Source organism: Zea mays, chromosome 4 (genome assembly GCF_902167145.1).
Source record: "Zea mays cultivar B73 chromosome 4, Zm-B73-REFERENCE-NAM-5.0, whole genome shotgun sequence".
NCBI lineage: Eukaryota > Viridiplantae > Streptophyta > Magnoliopsida > Poales > Poaceae > Zea > Zea mays.
In genome coordinates, this window is record NC_050099.1 from 90,271,884 (window position 1) to 90,289,872 (window position 17,989).

General features: G+C 45.0%; 1 long non-coding RNA gene and 1 other non-coding gene across 2 annotated transcripts; both read right to left on the minus strand.

Annotated features, from left to right (window-relative positions):
• Positions 1 to 3,606: 3,606 nt before the first annotated feature.
• On the minus strand, positions 3,607 to 4,019 carry LOC118476925 (uncharacterized). The gene is made up of 2 exons (XR_004857783.1): positions 3,916 to 4,019; positions 3,607 to 3,772 (listed from the first exon to the last, which is right to left on the minus strand). It is a non-coding gene; the product is annotated as an uncharacterized lncRNA (long non-coding RNA).
• Positions 4,020 to 4,739: 720 nt separating this feature from the next.
• On the minus strand, positions 4,740 to 4,879 carry LOC111591443 (small nucleolar RNA F1/F2/snoR5a). Its single transcript, XR_004858074.1, has one exon. It is a non-coding gene; the product is annotated as a small nucleolar RNA F1/F2/snoR5a (small nucleolar RNA).
• Between the last annotated feature and the right edge of the window lie 13,110 nt (positions 4,880 to 17,989).

Sequence of the window (17,989 nt, forward strand, 5' to 3'; positions counted from 1 at the left end):
CGGACATTTAGCAATGAAATGGCCGGGCTTACCACATTTGTAGCACACCTTCTTGGAACGGGGCTTGTAATCTTTCCCCTTCCTTTGTTTGAGGATTTGGTGGAAGCTCTTGATGATGAGCGCCATTTCCTCATTGTCGAGTTTAGAGGCGTCGATGGGTTGTCTACTTGATGTAGACTCTTCCTTCTTCTCCTCCGTCGCCTTGAATGCGACCGGTTGTGCTTCGGGCGTGGAGGGGCCATCTAGCTCGATGATTTTCTTTGAGCCTTTTATCATCAACTCAAAGCTCACAAAGTTTTCTATTACTTCCTCGGGAGACATTAGTGTATATCTAGGATTACCTCGAATTAATTGAACTTGCATGGGATTAAGAAAAACGAGGGATCTTAGAATAACCCTGACCATTTCATGGTCATCCCATTTTGTGCTCCTGACGTTACGCACTTGGTTCACCAAGGTCTTCAAGCGGTTGTATATGGCTTGAGGGTCTTCGCCTTGGTTGAGTCGGAACCGACCGAGCTCCCCCTCGATCGTCTCCCGCTTGGTGATTTTGGTCACATCATCTCCTTCGTGTGCGGTCTTGAGTACGTCCCAAATCTCCTTGGCACTCTTCAATCCTTGCACCTTGTTATACTCCTCTCGACTTAGAGAGGTGAGGATTATAGTGGTGGCTTGGGAGTTGAAGTGCATGATTTGGGCCACCTCGTCCTCATCGTAATCTTCATCCCCTATGGTTGGTACATGTACACCAAACTCAACAACATCCCATATGCTTTTGTGGAGTGAAGTTAGGTGATATCTCATGATATCACTCCACCTAGAATAATCTTCACCGTTAAACGTCGGTGGTTTGCCTAATGAGACGAAAAGTAATGGAGTATGCTTAGGAATGCGACGGTAGCGTAAGGGAATCTTACTAAACTTCTTGCGTTCATGGCACTTAGAAGTTATGGACGGCGCGTCGGAGCCGGAGGTGGATAGCGATGAAGAGTCGGTCTCGTAGTAGACCACCTTCCTCATCTTTTTCTTCTTGTCACCGCTCCGACCCGATTTGTTGTGTGAAGGGGATCCCTTCACTTTGTTGGCGGACTCCCCGGATGGAGCCTTCCCATGGTTTGTAGCGGGCTTCTCGCCGGTCATCATCTCCTTCTTGGCGTGATCTCCCAACATCACTTTGAGCGGTTAAGCTCTAATGAAGCACTAGGCTCTGATACCAATTGAAAGTCGCCTAGAGGGGGGGTGAATAGGGCGAATCTGAAATTTATAAACTTAAGCACAACTACAAGTCGGGTTAGCGTTAGAAATAGAAACGAGTCCGAGAGAGAGGGCGCAAAACAAATCGTGAGCAATTGAAGAGTGAGACACGATGATTTGTTTTACCGAGGTTCGGTTCTTGCAAACCTACTCCCCGTTGAGGTGGTCACGAAGACCGGGTCTCTTTCAACCCTTTCCCTCTCTCAAACGGTCACTTAGACCGAGTGAGCTTCTCTTCTCAATCAAACGGAACACAAAGTTCCCGCAAGGACCACCACACAATTGGTGTCTCTTGCCTTGGTTACAATTGAGTATGATCACAAGAAGAATGAGAAAGAAAAGAAGCAATCCAAGCGCAAGAGCTCAAATGAACACGACAAATCTCTCTCTCTAATCACTAAAGCTTTGTGTGGAGTTGGGAGAGGATTTGATCTCTTTGGTGTGTCTTGTATTGAATGCTATAGCTCTTGTAAGGTGTAGAAGTGTAGAAACTTGGATGCCATTGAATGTGGGGTGGTTGGGGTATTTATAGCCCCAACCACCAAAAATGGTTGTTGGAAGTGTGCTGTCGCATGGCGCACCGGACAGTCCGGTGCGCCACCGGACACTGTCCGGTGCGCCAGCCACGTCAGCCAGCCGTTGGGGTTCGACCGTTGGAGCTCTGACTTGTGGGGCCTCTAGGCTGTCCGGTGGTGCACCCGATAGGTCCTGTAGACTATCCGATGTGCCTCCCACGGGTGCTCTGACTCTGGCACGCACTGTAGCGCATTAAATGCGGTTGTAGACGACCGTTGCGCGCGAAGTAGTCGTTGCTCCGCTGGCACACCGGACAGTCCGGTGAATTATAGCGGATCGCCCGCTGATTTTCCCGAAGGTAGCGAGTTCAACGTCGAGTGCCCTGGTGCACCGGACACTGTCTGGTGGCACACCGGACTGTCCGGTGCGCCAGACCAGGGTGCCTTCTAGGATGTCTTTTGCTCTCTTTGTTTGAACCATTTCTTGGTCTTTTTATTGGCTTATTGTGAACCTTTGGCACCTGTAGGACTTATAGACTAGAGCAAACTAGTTAGTCCAATTATTTGTGTTGGGAAATTCAACCACCAAAATCAATTAGGAAATATGTGTAAGCCTAATTCCCTTTCACAACTGTTTCCGGAGGTCTTCGATTTCATTCTTTTGGATTTTGGCTTCAGCCTTGAAACTAGCTTCATCTTCTTTCACTTTGTTTACTAATGAAATCAGGATTTTGTCTTTTTCAAGTCCTTCGTTCCTTAATTCGATTACCTCTGAACGAAGGTTGTTTAGAGCCGCCTTATATCCTTCATCTTCAATGTTTTTTTGAGCCCTAAGTGCATTGCTAAGAATTAAACTCTACAAGAGGAGGACAGAATTAAGTATAACCAAATAAAACATTTCGTTTTCAAAATACAAAATTAGCTTTTATACCTTTATGCTATTATACGCCAAACTGTCAGCAAGCTCATCCTTTGATAATATTGAAAGGCCATCTTCCAGCTTCGGGAATCCGATGCTTCTACCTATCTCCACTACACGACGGTTCACTTATAGCGACCTACGGTTGGTTGCTAAAACGGCCTTCAGCGACCTACGGTTGGTCGCTAAAAACTTTTAGCGACCCATAAGGATGGTCGTTGTAAGTGCCGTCGCTAAAGGCTTTAGCGACCGACATCTTTTTAGCGACCGACCGCCCGTTGCTAATATTGTATATTTAGCGACCAACCGTGGGTTGTTGTACTATAGATTTAGCAACCAATCGTGAGTCGTTATACTATACATTTAGCAACCAACAGAAAGTTGCCCCTAGTTATAGTTGTTAATAATGATAATATACCATTAATTAGCATTCAACAACTGTTATATATACAAAAGCATCACAAATCACCAATTTTTATACACATAATCACATAGATATACAAATTTAATTAGTATTGCACAATGATAGATCCACATCACATAAACCATCAACAAGCACCACAACAAAATCATTCACAAAACCTACACACGTTATTATGTTTTGCACATATTTGCAAATACTTTACAAAATCATTCACAAAAGTACCAATGCTTCAAGTGATTTGCAAAAGCCTTCACAAAAGCACTCCAACTTCTTGTATCCTCTTGTTTTAAGGCACAAGCTTGTAGCGGTTGTGATGTCGCCACTTACTTGATGCTAACAAGACATTTCCTTCACCAAAGCCATCTTCAACACTTCGCCTATAAAAAAGATCAATTCTCTTTTTCAATTGCCTGTCTGCAAGACAAGTGATAATTGCAATAAGTAACATTGTTGAGATTTATATTAACGAATGGATTCACAAGCGGATAGCATCAGAATGTACAAGATGGGTCTTGCCTTTGAGCTTTTCAGAGTTTGTTCACAAATGCAAACCGATCCAAGGAACAAGCACATATGCACAAATGTTCAACCATAAACACGCAATTCAGCCTCCCTGTGCCTTCTGGTAGGGTGCTTCCTTTTCCCGAGCCAAGTGACAAGCTGACAACAGGCAAACAAGCAACCGCCGTGAACGGTTTTGCAAAGTGAAGTGTCAAGAAGGTAAGCCAGCCTGAGCACGTTCTACTGTTATGTACGATCGATGTGGGAAATAAACTGTCAGATGGTAAGAGCTCATGCTTTACCTTCAAGCCAACCAATAATCATCTTGTACTGCCAAGGTCGACGTCCATTGTATAATCGTACTCGATAGTCGGTATGACTGTCGCTATGAATTTCAAAAATATGACTTGTCAACTTAGAAGGGGAGCCAGAAGTTAGAAACTGGTGGGGACAAAAAAATAGGGGTGGTGCATAAAGGAATATTACTTGTCAACTTCTGGTTCCACCCCCCCCCCCCCCCCGACATTGGAACGTCGATGATCTTTTTCATCACAGCTGCATGTTTGCATGGGTGCACTGATGCATGCTTCCCAGCCAATAAGTGAGGATGGTCTTCAATAGTCACTTGTGCCAATGCAGTGTGGTTTCTCAGCACATTGGCCATTGTATAAGAAAACTTCATTGTTTCGCTGGTGTTAAGAAACCTGATTCTAACTCTAAATAATCATTTTGAATGACAGTATGACACGACGTAGATAGTTTATAAATTAAGTCTTTAAATGCATGAAGCAACTATAGTGGCACATCGTTACATGAAAGTGGCAAGTGTTTCACTTCTTCTATTTGCTAAATTAAGTCCCAACTCACATTGCTAATATAGATGGCGTGAAAAGAAAGAAAAAGAGACAAATATAGGAACAACCTTCAATGATCCAAGCACAGCAACTGAATAGAGATCTGCATTACAGCTTCAAGCAAGATGAGCTACTTCCATAATTATGCCAAGTGATAATATTGGCATAATGGGCGATCAAGTTAATCAAACTGATTTTGCAAAACAAAACCACCTATAACTAGGAAAAAACACACATCACTTTTCAGTCAAGATGCATTAGCACAATGAGAAACATGTACACGGGCATATAGTAACTCGAAGCTCATAAGTGAGCAACTAGTGTCGCAAGAACTGTTAACCTTTGATTTCTGCCATGTTTCGAGACACACAATCATAAAAAATGACTTCAAGTCAGATACCAAATGGCGTTTACCACATAATTTAAACCACATTAATTAAAAGTAATGCTTATTTTTCATATCACAATACAAATAGTTCAAACAAAACAAGTAAAATTTAGTTTAGTTCCTTGTTCACATAATTCAAAGTTTCAAACGTTTGGACATAAACTGATGGACAACACGGTTGTAACATTACAAGGCTTACAGCAGCAATAGGCCAACAGAGCAGGACGACGTGCTTGCAACTTACTGGAGTTGTAGGCCTGGAGGACAGCTTCACGGCACCAGCTCGTCGCAGCAGGGATGACCGGCACCATCTGGTCGCTGGTGGCTGGGAACAAATAGGGGTTGTCCGCTGCCTGGATCTTCGGTCTCGCACGCGCAGGGAGCCAGGGACTCACCAGCTCACGCTCGCTGGCTCGCGGGTGGGCAAGGGCTTTGGCTGGCCACCAGACTCCGGTGGCGTGGTGGCGGCGTGGTTTGGGATCTGGGTGTTGGCGGCTGCTGTGACCTGCGGATAGGGGTCTAGGAGCTGAGGCATGGGCGGTGCCATGCTTGGCCGCCACGGGGAGTGGCCGAGTGGGGGTGGGTGGCAGCCTAGCGGAGTGGTGGGTGGGGGCCTGGGTGTGGCCGGGTGGCCTAGGGTTAGATTAATGTTGGCTGGGCTATTTGCCTACCAGGTGGGCCGCAATTAGGTATTTGCCTATTTTCGGATATCCGCGGGGACCCGCGGGTAAAGTATAATACCTTAAAAATCCTTTTTTACAGTTCGTTTTCTTTTCCATAATTCTTTTTTTCTTTTCTACAATTATTTTTTTCTTTACTACAATTTAGCGATCAATGTTTACTTGTTTTAATTAATTTTTAGTCACTAACCTCTACAGGTACGTTCAGGCTATAAGATTTGATAGTGATCCTTGCTCTATAGCAACCCACCGCTAGTCCCCGACGACATCTATAGCGACCAACCATAAGTTGTTAAATTTCTAGACTTTTAGCGACCAACCGACCGTTGCTACAAAAGGATTTAGTGACTGACCGTCGGTCCCTAACCTTTAGCAACCAATAGTTGGTACCTAATAAGGGTCGCTAAAGATCAACCGTCATGTAGTGCTCCCGGCAGACGGATATCTCTTTATTATCCGGGAGAAAATACAAAAAATCTTCTTCCCCACTGCCATTAAACACTAATGCCCCCTTCGGGTATTTTAATTTTTGGGCATAGTGTAATGCTTCTAGCTTTTCTTCTTGAGAAAATCTCTTCCCCGAAGCATGACGAATGATGTAATTAGTGCTTTCTTTTGAAGATTCGGTAGCAGCAGTTCAACCTTTTCAGACGCCATTTGCTCTGCCACATTTTCCTCAACTACGACATGCTGTGTCTCGGTGGGCTATGAAGGCCCAGCTTCGGTTTTAGCTTGAATTTTTGCAGCTTTGACATCTGCCTGCTTTGTTTCAGCTTCGGGTTGCGCTTTTAAAGCTTCGACAATTTTTCTTGAAGGGGTAGAACTCAAGGTCTTTGTTGTTTCTAATACAACATCTAGCACATTTGCCATCCTCCTCCTCTTAGGAGTTGTGGCAGAACTCTTTTGTGTCTTCGACGCTGTTGCTTCTGTTGAAGGGCTCAAAATCTCTGGCATTTTTGTTATATCTTCAATTTTTGACCCTTCAGCCTTATTGTGACACCCCAGTGTCACCTAGGGTTTATCTCAAATGCCAAACCAAGAACCATTATTTTATGTGAACCAAAACAAGCATGAGCTTCAAAATAACTTAAGTAATAAAGAATTCACCAAGTATATACTTAAAAGTATCATGATCAAAACAATTGAGTCTTTGAAAAGGGTAGAATGTGCAACCCTAATTAAAAACCCTAAGTGAGCCCCATGAGCAAAATTCAAGAAAATAAGAAAAAGGGAATGAAAAGTTTAAAATTATGACTTGAGCCAATTATAAAAGTTAAAGTATATTTATTGAGCAACAAGAAAGGTTGAGAAAGCTTAGCCAAAATAACTAAAATAAATCCCCAAATCAGCCCTTGAACTATGAACCCTTGGAGAAATTCAGATTTCTGAATTTCTGAATTTCAGACCTCTTCCCAAAGATCATCTGCGTTCTCTGCTTTTCGAAACTCAAAGCCAGGAGATCCAAATATCAAAGTCGTGCCAAATTCCCTTGAACACGTCCTGGAAAAGTTTGAACTCAAACCAAATTCATTGGCATGGTTTTGGCGCAGCTTGACCTCGGGACCAGGCATTCTGACACTGGCACCTTGGTGACGCTACAACTCCCTGTCCCTAGCCTAAAACCACGCGACGTCCATACACAAAAGACAAAGCTTGGTCAGGTGAACAAATCCTTCACAGCGATCTTGCCCAAATTCGTGAAGATTTGCTCCCAATCGGCGCTTGAACAGGGGCAGAGGCAACGGGAACACGTGTTCGACCGTGGCTGACACCCCCGGTTCACGCCCGTTCGCTCACCGCACCTCCCAGTGCACGCCCGCGCGCACTCGCCGGTCCACGACCGCCCGTGCACCGCGCCGTGCCTATAAAGCCTTCCCAGGCGCGCCCCACTTCGCCCCGCACTCACCCTCACCGGCCAGCCACTTTTCCTTAGCTCCGGTGAGCTCAATTCCGCCCGCCATTGCCGCCAGAGCTTCGGCCATCGTGGCCAGCCCACTCCAGCCATCCTCTGGGCAAGCCAGTGCTTCGGCTAGCTCCGCCAGTAGCCCGTGAAGCTTGCCAAGCCCTCGGACCCGGCCGGACATCACCGGAGGCCCGAGATCGACCTCACCGGACTTCGGTCTTCCGCCGCCGCGCGTGGACCGAGCTATCCAGTGAGTCTCCGCCCAATTCCTTGCGCTCATGTCTTCTCTAGCATCCCGTGAACCTCCCTGACCCATCTAATTGAACTATCTCGCCGTGACCAGGCCGGTCTCCTCGCCGCCGACGAGCATCCCCGCCTGCGCGCGTGGACCGATCGACTCCGGCCATCTCCGACGTTGTCCCGCACACCGTTGTGATCCCCGAGACCTCCCCTACGTCCTCGACCACTTCACCGGAGCAATCTCGCCGCCGGTAAGCCCCTCCGCCCTTTCTTCCACCGCGGTTACCGTTTAAGGTAAGAAGGACCTCGGGTTAGGATTTGTAGAACCCGAGGGGTTTTCTGTAACGTCAGTGACTCATGTGAATAGTAGCTTAAGGACTTATCCGCGAAGAAAACTTAAAAACCCGCCAGGGACCCCAGTGCAAAGTGGATTTCCATTAAACCAATTCTGTTATTCTTTTTAAAATGACCAGAGAACTTAGAAAATCCATAACTTGATGAATTCTTAATCAAAAGTTGTCAAACTAATTTTGCTAGATCCTAAATATTATGAACTGTCATTTAAAAATGGTAAACCTTATGCTTTCTGTTCTGAATTTTAGAGTTTGAATTTAAAAACAGAAACCCACCAAACCTTGTTTAATTAAGGAAAATTAGTTTTTCTTCTGTGCTGAACTTAAGAAAATTTGTAGATGTTTAAACCTCATTTAGACACTGTTTAAAAATAATGGGAACCCCAGCATTGAAAAATATGATGTAGTTTTTCATTTAAAGCTAATTTGTTCAAAACTTAGAGAAAATCAGAAAGGCATTAGAAATTAATGAACAGTGATTAAAATTATTTTTCCTAGTTTACTTATGTAACAGAGAACCTAGGAAAAATACAGAGACTATTAATTTGGACCAGTTTTTAATTAAAATGATTTATTTAGCCTTATATAGACTGAAAATCAATTATTAGAGAGGCAAAACTATAACCAAAATGCTTAATAAAAATCCAGTGGACTTACAACCACCAGAGCCCCACTACAAAAATACAGAGCACCTCAGCGCAACTTTTTAAGTAAGGAAAATAAATACAAAGTGATAATAAGGCATTTTCCAAATAAATCTTGAACAACCCTTATTAATGTGATAATGGGCAACCAAAAATTTGCTAAGTCCATGATGAGATAGATTACCAGAGAAAAATGCAAACCCATGAAAAAGAAGCAAACTCATACCAAATGCTAATGATTTATGAGAAAGACCACTTAATTCAAATAATGCATACCACCCCTTCCCTTAAGCAAAAAGATGCCAAACTTCAGAATGATTGCTCTTGCACAAAATGATAACCAAGAAAAATAAGAACTTTGTTGTTTGATGTTTTTCAAGTATAGTGGTAGTAGAAAGCACCCATTTGGCTAAAAACTTGAGAAAACCATAGAAAAACAATTAAAAGGTATTAATGATTAGAAATTTGTATCAAGTCATGTTATAACACCTAAAAGCCAGCAAAAATAAGTTTTGGAGAATTGTCCACTGTCAATTAGTAGTTGTAGTTCAAAGTACCCCTTCTGCCCTAGAGTTTAATAATTTTGTCCAGAGAAAACTGTTCACTTTCTGATCCCCAAATTTTGAAACAGAGAAACACACACCAGTAACAAGCCACTGTAATTTTTGCAGAATTTTTGGAATTTTATAAAAGCAACTTGTAGTTCAAACCTACTCCCAAACATTAAAGAGAATAAAAGAAAAGGAAAGAAGGAATAAACTCCACCTCAATAAGCCTAACTTAAGAACTTATCATTTCTCCCTAGGACTTAAAAGGAATCCAGTGGAACCCCAAAAAGTTAATCCACTACTTACCTTAGCTAAGTTTAAACCAGTTTACCAAGTATACCACCCAAGGGTCTTACATAAGTAAAGTTAACCTTGTTTAACTCAAGAAAGATCATACACCTTTGAAGTTGTAATTTCTAAAAGCACATATCATATCATGCATATATCTTACGCATTGCATTCATTAGATTGTAATCTTGTCGACGGAGAGTACGTGCTCATCCCCGAGCAAGGACCTATCCAAGAGGAGGACCAGGAGCAGGCTCCAGAGAATGCTATTGAGGATCTCCCCGCAGCCCCAGCAATTGAAGGCATGCCCCGGTTTTATGCATAACCTGTTAATTATGCTATTTTACTACACTTAATGCTTGTAGGATTGAAATGTGCACTTAAGTGTAGGAGTTGCTTGAAACCTCTAGTTGCATGAACTTAGTATTCCTTTTTGAGATGAATACTAGTATGCTAGGTCGAGTAGCTGCTTGCTAATCAGGATCTTGGTAGAAGTCGAGTGATTTTTCTAGCACTCGCGCGAGGTCAGGAATTGATTGTATTCATCTTGATAACGGGATCTATGTTGGTCTATGGACTTGGATCTAGGGAGGATGCCTTGTCCATGAGATGGGAAAAATGAATTAAGGATTAATGTGTGGATACCTGAGTCAAGCTTTTGAACGTACTAAGCACATGCCGGGAAAAATGGTAACCGGTAAACCTAGTACCTGAGTGAAGCCGGGCGCGGACTTTATCCCTCATGCGACCTGAGACTGGGTCTCCCATGCTAGCTATGGTGGGTACAAGTGCGGTCACTGCACGGCAGCAGCCGGGGTCAGTGGAGCATTGTATGCCAAGGCGGTGAGGCCTGGACGCGAATGGGGAATCGATGGGGACGGTTGTCATGTGTGGGGTCGGAGTACCCTGACATGCCGTGTGTTTAGGTTTACCTTGCAAGGTTAAAACTCGATTCGAATCGTCTGCTTCTCGCAGCTAATGAGACTGCTTGATTCCTTGTACTGCATCGAGTAAGAAGTGAAATGTGGTTACATGAGATAACTTGTTGATTGAACTAAATGCTTGTTACCATGTATGCTTAGAAGGAGAAAATCTAGCTAAGTTAATGATGGTAGAATTTGAAAAGCTAAAAATTGATTTTAGAAACAGCTAGTGCTTTTGGCAAACCAAACCCCTCAGCCAAACAGCTGCATAGTCTAGAGGTAGAGGAGTAGACTCCTCACACCGGTTAAGTCTAGCTGAGTATTAGTATACTCAGCCTTGCTTGTGGCACCATTTTTGCAGGTACCATTCAAGAAATGGTTGATGGTGTGACTTGGCCTACCACCCTGCCACCGGGTTGGACGGTCGAGTGGGATGTTGCTCCGGCAGGAGAGGAGCATGAGGAGTAGTGGGCTAGGCCTTGCCCATTTCCTCATTACCGACGACATCGATTATCCGCTGCACTTTATTTTGTGAACTTTATTTGCTACTCAAAAACTCCGATTTATGTAATAACTCAGTACTTAATTTGAGGTTTCCTGTTTTATTGTATTTCTTCTGTGACTCACCTTCGAGTGAGATTGTGGAATTTGATCCTGGTTAAGTGGCTCTATCAGACTAGATCTGAAGGATTGACGGGTTATTCCGATTTAAGTGTGTTACGGCCCCCTGAGGCGTGACTTAGGCACTTAAGCTGGAATAATTCGGGTGGTTCTGCCACAGCTGGTATCGGAGCAAATTCCACCACAGAGAAGAACAATAAACCGTGAATACCACCTTTCAAATCTAAAACTTGCCTAGAAACTACTACAGATCGTCAGGACTAGACCGCTAGACCTAGGACGAAAGGCCTTAGGCATAGAGGGAGAAATAGGTGGCTAATTAATTAGGCCCCGTGGGCCAATACTTATATTCTAAGGATGCCCTAAAAAAAGCACCCTATTTTCTTTTGAGAGGCAACGTTTCTTCCAGCATGCATGCATTATAAAACGTAAAGAGGAATTAAAATTTGAGCTAACCCCTTCCTTTAAAACCATATGGGCTCTCTTTTTCTTTATCCTTCCACCATAATCTTTATCTTGATTCCCTTCCGCAGATGAATTCACCCACCCCCGCCAGTGGAGGAGACTCTCGTTTCAGTTCTGACTTCTTTTCTCGTGATGGTTTTCCTTCCATCTTGTGGGAAGTGCTTAACTCCGCCGGTTACCCTACGCCCCCTTTGTACACGGTGCAGTTGTATGAGGAGCATGGGGTACCCCGTTGTCGGGTCTGGCTGACTTTGGAAGCTCATCCCCTTCAGCCGGGTTGGCGTTCTCTTGACTCTGAGACGATTGGACTCAGGACGAACGACACCGTTGAGGCAGCAGCCATGAAGACTCTGACAACTTTCTGTGGCTACCATCCCCTGGAGATGGTGATGCACCCCTTGGGACTCTTCCCTGCTGAGAAGAAGGATGATCCCATGTGGTGTAACCGCGTGAGCCATGTGAAGGATGTGTGGGCAATGTATCCTGACTTGGTTGGGAGGGTCACTGTTCAGTGCATGAGTGCGCTGTACCGCCTTCAGGCCCTTCAGAGCGATGCTATGGCACTTCTTGCTAACACCGCTCAGACTGTCAAGCTCACTCTCGACAGTCGGGAAGATTTTGTGGTCGACCTATCCACGGAGTTGGTGGAGAAGGATCTGCAGGTGGAGAGGCTGAGCCAGCGCATTGCCACCCTGGAGCAGCAGGTGGAGATCCGAGACAACACTATTGATGTCTTGGAGAACCAGCTTCACGATGTGCAGAGGGAACTCGAAGAGGCAAATGACCACTTGGACATGCACCACCTGGAGATGGAGGCCAATGAAGCAGGAAGCGAGGGAGAAGAGGCTCCCGAGGAGCTAGGACCAGCCCCTGGTGTCAATGGGACTACCTCCGCGATGCCTCCTTCACCCGTATCCAGTGTCGCTTCCACCGCTCAGGGTTAAGCAGTCACTTCGACACTTTTAGGCGGATAGAAACCTATGCGAGCTTAGTAATATCACATTTTGGACTAGGCTTACGGGTACTTTCCCCTGATTGATGTAACCCTGTAAACTTTTGAAATCTGTGGGATCTTTGTCACCATGTTATCTTCATTTCGAACCTAATATTATGATTATGGCATTTTTCCTTCCATATGAGATGATATCTTGTCGTTCGAAACTGTGAGTTGGGATAACAATGGCGACAATCTCTGTTTTCAGATGGCAGCTAGGCAGCGTCGCGGGCAGAACGAGCAGGTTCCCCCGCCACCTCCTCCAGCTCCCATAGTGCAGGAGCTGATGGCCCAGCAGAATGAGATTCTGCGACAGCTCTTGCAGTGCCAGCCCCACCCTCAGTAGCATGGTGGAGGCCAGCATCAGCGACCTGCGGCTATGGCAACATACCAGGAGTTTCTGAGCACGCAGCCGCCCTTGTTCACCAAGGCAGAGGATCCGTTGGACGCCGACGTATGGCTTCGCGTCGTTGAGTCCAAGTTTCCCCTCCTCACGGGAGACTGCCCTGATGAGGCCAAGGCTCGCTTCGCCGCACAGCATCTTCGCGGCCCTGCTCGGACTTGGTGGGACCACTTCCGTGCGATGCTCCCCGCTGATCGAGAAGTATCTTGGGAGGAATTCAAGACTGCCTTCAGAGGACACCACATCCCAGCTAGCATTCTTGATCGGAAGTTGAATGAATTTCTAGCCCTTAATCAAGGAACCCGCACGGTACTGCAGTATGCACAAGCCTTCAACGACTTATGCCAGTATGCAGGGTATCATGCTGATTCTGATGAGAAGAAGAGGGATCGCTTCCGCAGGGGACTCAATACCAAGCTGCGGAACGACTCAACACTGTCCGGGCTGATAGCTTCAATGAGTTGGTCAACATGGCCATCTCCCAGGAGGATTGCATTGTTGCTCACCGGGCAGAGAAGAAGAGAAAGGCACCAATGGCAGCACCATCCGCTCAGGCTTAGAGGTTCCGGATTGTTTCTCACAATCAGAGCAGGGGTTTTCAGCAGCAGGCAGGCAGATGGGTGATTAGGCCACCTCAGCAGCAGCAGTAGCCGGCACCCAACCGCTACCCAGCTCCCACCCCAAGGAACAATCAGCCTCCGCAGCAGCAGCAGTTCCGCCAGGGCAATGGGAACAAGTGTTTCACTTGTGGCAATGTGGGCCACTATGCCAAGAATTGTCCTAGGAACCAGCAGAGGCAGATGCCAGCACCAAATCAAGACAAGGGAAGAAAGCAGAAGGTGCAAGTCAGGCAAGGGAAGCTCAACTTCACTACTCTGGAGGAAGTACCAGAAGGAGCTCCTATCATGACCGGTACCTTTTCAGTTTATAATCAACCTGCTTTAATTCTGTTTGATTCTGGTGCATCTCATAGTTTCATTAGCCAAAAGTTCAGTGCTAAATGTAAACTGCCATTCTCTCACTCAAAAGGGTCATTCATGATAGCCACACCTGGGGGTAAAATTGCAACTAATCAATTAAACCAAAGTGTGCCTATTCAACTGGGAAGCCACATTGTCAAAACCACTCTTCTTGTGTTGGGATTGGAAAATGTGGACATTATTCTAGGGGCAAATTGGATGACCTTGCACCAAGTTGTGCTGGATGTAGCCAGCCGTACCGTGGAAGTTAATTCTCCATTCTGCGGGAATTTCACTTTGATTCTGCCTAGTCAGGGTTCTTCTCAGTCATGTGCTTTCTCTATGACGGAGCTACCCCTGAAGAAGATCCCAGTGGTCTGTGAGTATGCAGATGTCTTCCCTGATGAATTGCCAGGAATGCCACCAGACCGGGATATTGAATTCGCCATCGAGTTGCAACCGGGAACGACCCCAATTTCCAAGAGGCCCTACCGAATGCCACCCGCTGAGTTGGCAGAGTTGAAGAAGCAATTGCAAGAGTTGCTGGATAAGGGTTTTATTCGCCCAAGCACTTCGCCTTGGGGATGTCCAGCACTGTTTGTGAAGAAGAAAGATGAAAGCTTGAGGCTGTGTATAGATTACCGCCCTCTTAATGCGGTAACTATCAAGAACAAGTATCCTTTGCCTCGTATTGATGTTCTCTTTGACCAGTTGGTCGGGGCCAAGGTGTTTTCCAAGATAGACCTTCGCTCTGGCTACCATCAGATCAAGATACGAGCAAGTGATATTCCGAAGACGGCATTCTCAACCAGATATGGGCTATATGAATTCTTGGTGATGTCATTTGGGCTGACAAATGCACCAGCATATTTCATGTATCTGATGAATTCTGTTTTTATGCCGGAATTGGACAAGTTCGTGGTGGTTTTCATCGATGACATTCTGGTGTACTCAAAGAACGAAGAAGAACATGCCGGGCATTTGCATGTAGTGCTTCAACGTCTGCGAGAGCACCACCTTTATGCCAAGTTATCCAAGTGTGATTTTTGGCTAAAGGAAATCAAATTCTTGGGTCACACTATCTCTCAGGCTGGAATAGCTGTTGATCCTGATAAAGTGCAAGAAGTGATGAATTGGAGGCCACCAACAACTATTCGCCAGATTCGGAGTTTTCTGGGATTAGCTGGTTATTACCGAAGATTTATTCCGGACTTCTCTCGAATTGCGAAGCCTATTACTGAGTTGCTGAAGAAAGAAGTCAAATTTGTGTGGAGTCAGAAGTGCGAAGATGCCTTCCATGCTTTAAGGCAGCATCTGACCACAGCACCAGTATTGGTGCAACCCGACAGCAGCAAGCCTTTTGATGTGTATTGCGATGCCTCTGGCATCGGGCTAGGTTGTGTCTTGATGCAAGACAACCGAGTCATTGCTTATGCCTCAAGAGCACTCAGGCCTCATGAGCAAAACTATCCCACTCATGACCTCGAGTTGGCAGCAGTGGTTCATGCATTAAAGATGTGGAGGCACTATCTAATGGGAACCCACTGCAACATCTTCACTGATCATAAGAGCCTTAAGTACATTTTTACTCAGGCTGATCTCAACATGAGGCAGAGAAGATGGCTAGAGCTGATCAAGGATTATGACCTGGAGGTACATTATCACCCAGGGAAAGCTAATGTGGTAGCAGATGCCTTGAGTCGGAAGTTGCAATGCAATTGTATTCTGATGGATTCTCGCATTAACACCTTGTGTGATGAGTTGAGCAAGATGCAAATCGAAGTGATTCCTTTTGGGTTCTTTGTCTCACATTTCTGTTGAGCCAGCTTTGCAAGACCAGATTATCATGGCCCAGCTCAGTGACAAGGGAGTGCAAGTTATCAAAAAGAATCTCCATCAGAAGGTTGAGAAGTATAATTGTTTCCGCCAAGATGAAAAGGGTGTGTTATGGTTCAAGAGCAGATTGGTGATTCCTAAGGACCAGGATCTCAAGAGGAAAATTTTGGATGAGGCTCATCTCTCCAAATTCTCTATGCATCCGGGAAGCACCAAGATGTACCATGATCTGAAGCCTTTGTACTGGTGGACCAGAATGAAGAGGGAAATAGCCCAGTATGTATCAGAGTGTGACACTTGTCAGAGGATAAAGGCAAGCCACTTGAAGTCAGTTGGAGCCTTGCAACCACTGTCCGTACCTTCGTGGAAGTGGGATGACATCAGCATGGATTTCATTGTGGGTCTGCCCAACACCTCTCGTCATCATGATTCAATTTGGGTTATTGTGGACCGATTGACAAAAGTGGCACATTTTCTTCCTGTGCACACCACTGATAAGGCTCAGAAATATGCGGAATTGTATATTGACCGGATCGTGTGTTTGCACGGATTACCTCGGACCATTGTTTCTGACCGAGGAGCCCAATTTGTTGCCAGATTTTGGGAACAATTGCAAGAGTCTTTGGGAACCAAGCTAATCAGGAGTTCAGCTTACCACCCACAGACTGATGGTCAGACGGAAAGGGTAAACCAAATCCTGGAGGATATGCTAAGAGCTTGTGCGATCGATAGTGGCAAGAACTGGGATAAGCACCTCTCCTTGGCAGAGTTTGCTTATAACAATAGTTATCAATCCAGCCTAAAGATGGCACCTTTTGAAGCTCTCTATGGAAGAAGGTGCAGGACACCACTCAATTGGTCTCAACCTGGTGAAAGAGAAGTTTTTGGACCTGATTTAGTGACTGAAGCCGAAAGGAAGGTCAAGCTAATCAGGAAGAATCTAGAAGCTGCTCAGGCCAGGCAGAAGAGCTATCATGATAGAAGAAGGAAACCTCTCCAGTTCGAGGTGGGAAGTTTTGTATACCTCAAGGTATCACCCACCAAGGGAGTGCAGAGGTTTAGGATCAAAGGCAAGCTAGCCCCTCGTTACATTGGACCTTATGAGATCATCGAAGCATGTGGACCCGTGGCATACAAGCTGAAGTTACCTTCCAAGATGTCTGCCATTCACAGTGTTTTCCATGTATCTCAGCTGAAGAAGTGTGTTCGATTGCCGACCGAGATCATAGCAGAGCCAGAATTGGAGATAGAGCTAGATCTATCGTACCAAGAGTACCCCTCCAAGATTCTGGATTGCAAAGAAAGATCAACTCGGGCTAAATCGATCAAGATGTACAAGGTCCAGTGGAGTAATCACTCAGAGGAGGAAGCTACTTGGGAAACCGAGGAATTCTTAAGATCCAACTTCCCCGATTGCCTACCTAAGGAAGCTGGTACGTAATCACCCCCAACCCCTCCTCCTGCCTTTCGAACCTAATTTCCAAAAATATGATCTTAATTCAGAATGAAGAAACTATGAAGTAAAACTTAAAAGGACTTCCTTCTGAAGTTGCAAAGAGAATGACATTCGAAGAGCAGTTTTACCCTAATAATAACAATAATCACCCATTTCCTATAAGTCTCACCCTTCGCTTCACCCTGGGAGGACTCTGGCCCGAATCTCGGGACGAGATTCCTTTAAGGGGGGAAGGCTGTGACACCCCAGTGTCACCTAGGGTTTATCTCAAATGCCAAACCAAGAACCATTATTTTATGTGAACCAAAACAAGCATGAGCTTCAAAATAACTTAAGTAATAAAGAATTCACCAAGTATATACTTAAAAGTATCATGATCAAAACAATTGAGTCTTTGAAAAGGGTAGAATGTGCAACCCTAATTAAAAACCTTAAGTGAGCCCCATGAGCAAAATTCAAGAAAATAAGAAAAAGGGAATGAAAAGTTTAAAATTATGACTTGAGCCAATTATAAAAGTTAAAGTATATTTATTGAGCAATAAGAAAGGTTGAGAAAGCTTAGCCAAAATAACTCAAATAAATCCCCAAATCAGCCCTTGAACTATGAACCCTTGGAGAAATTCAGATTTCTGAATTTCTGAATTTCAGACCTCTTCCCAAAGATCATCTGCGTTCTCTGCTTTTTGAAACTCAAAGCCAGGAGATCCAAATATCAAAGTCGTGCCAAATTCCCTTGAACACGTCCTGGAAAAGTTTGAACTCAAACCAAATTCATTGGCATGGTTTTGGCGCAGCTTGACCTCGGGACCAGGCATTCTGAC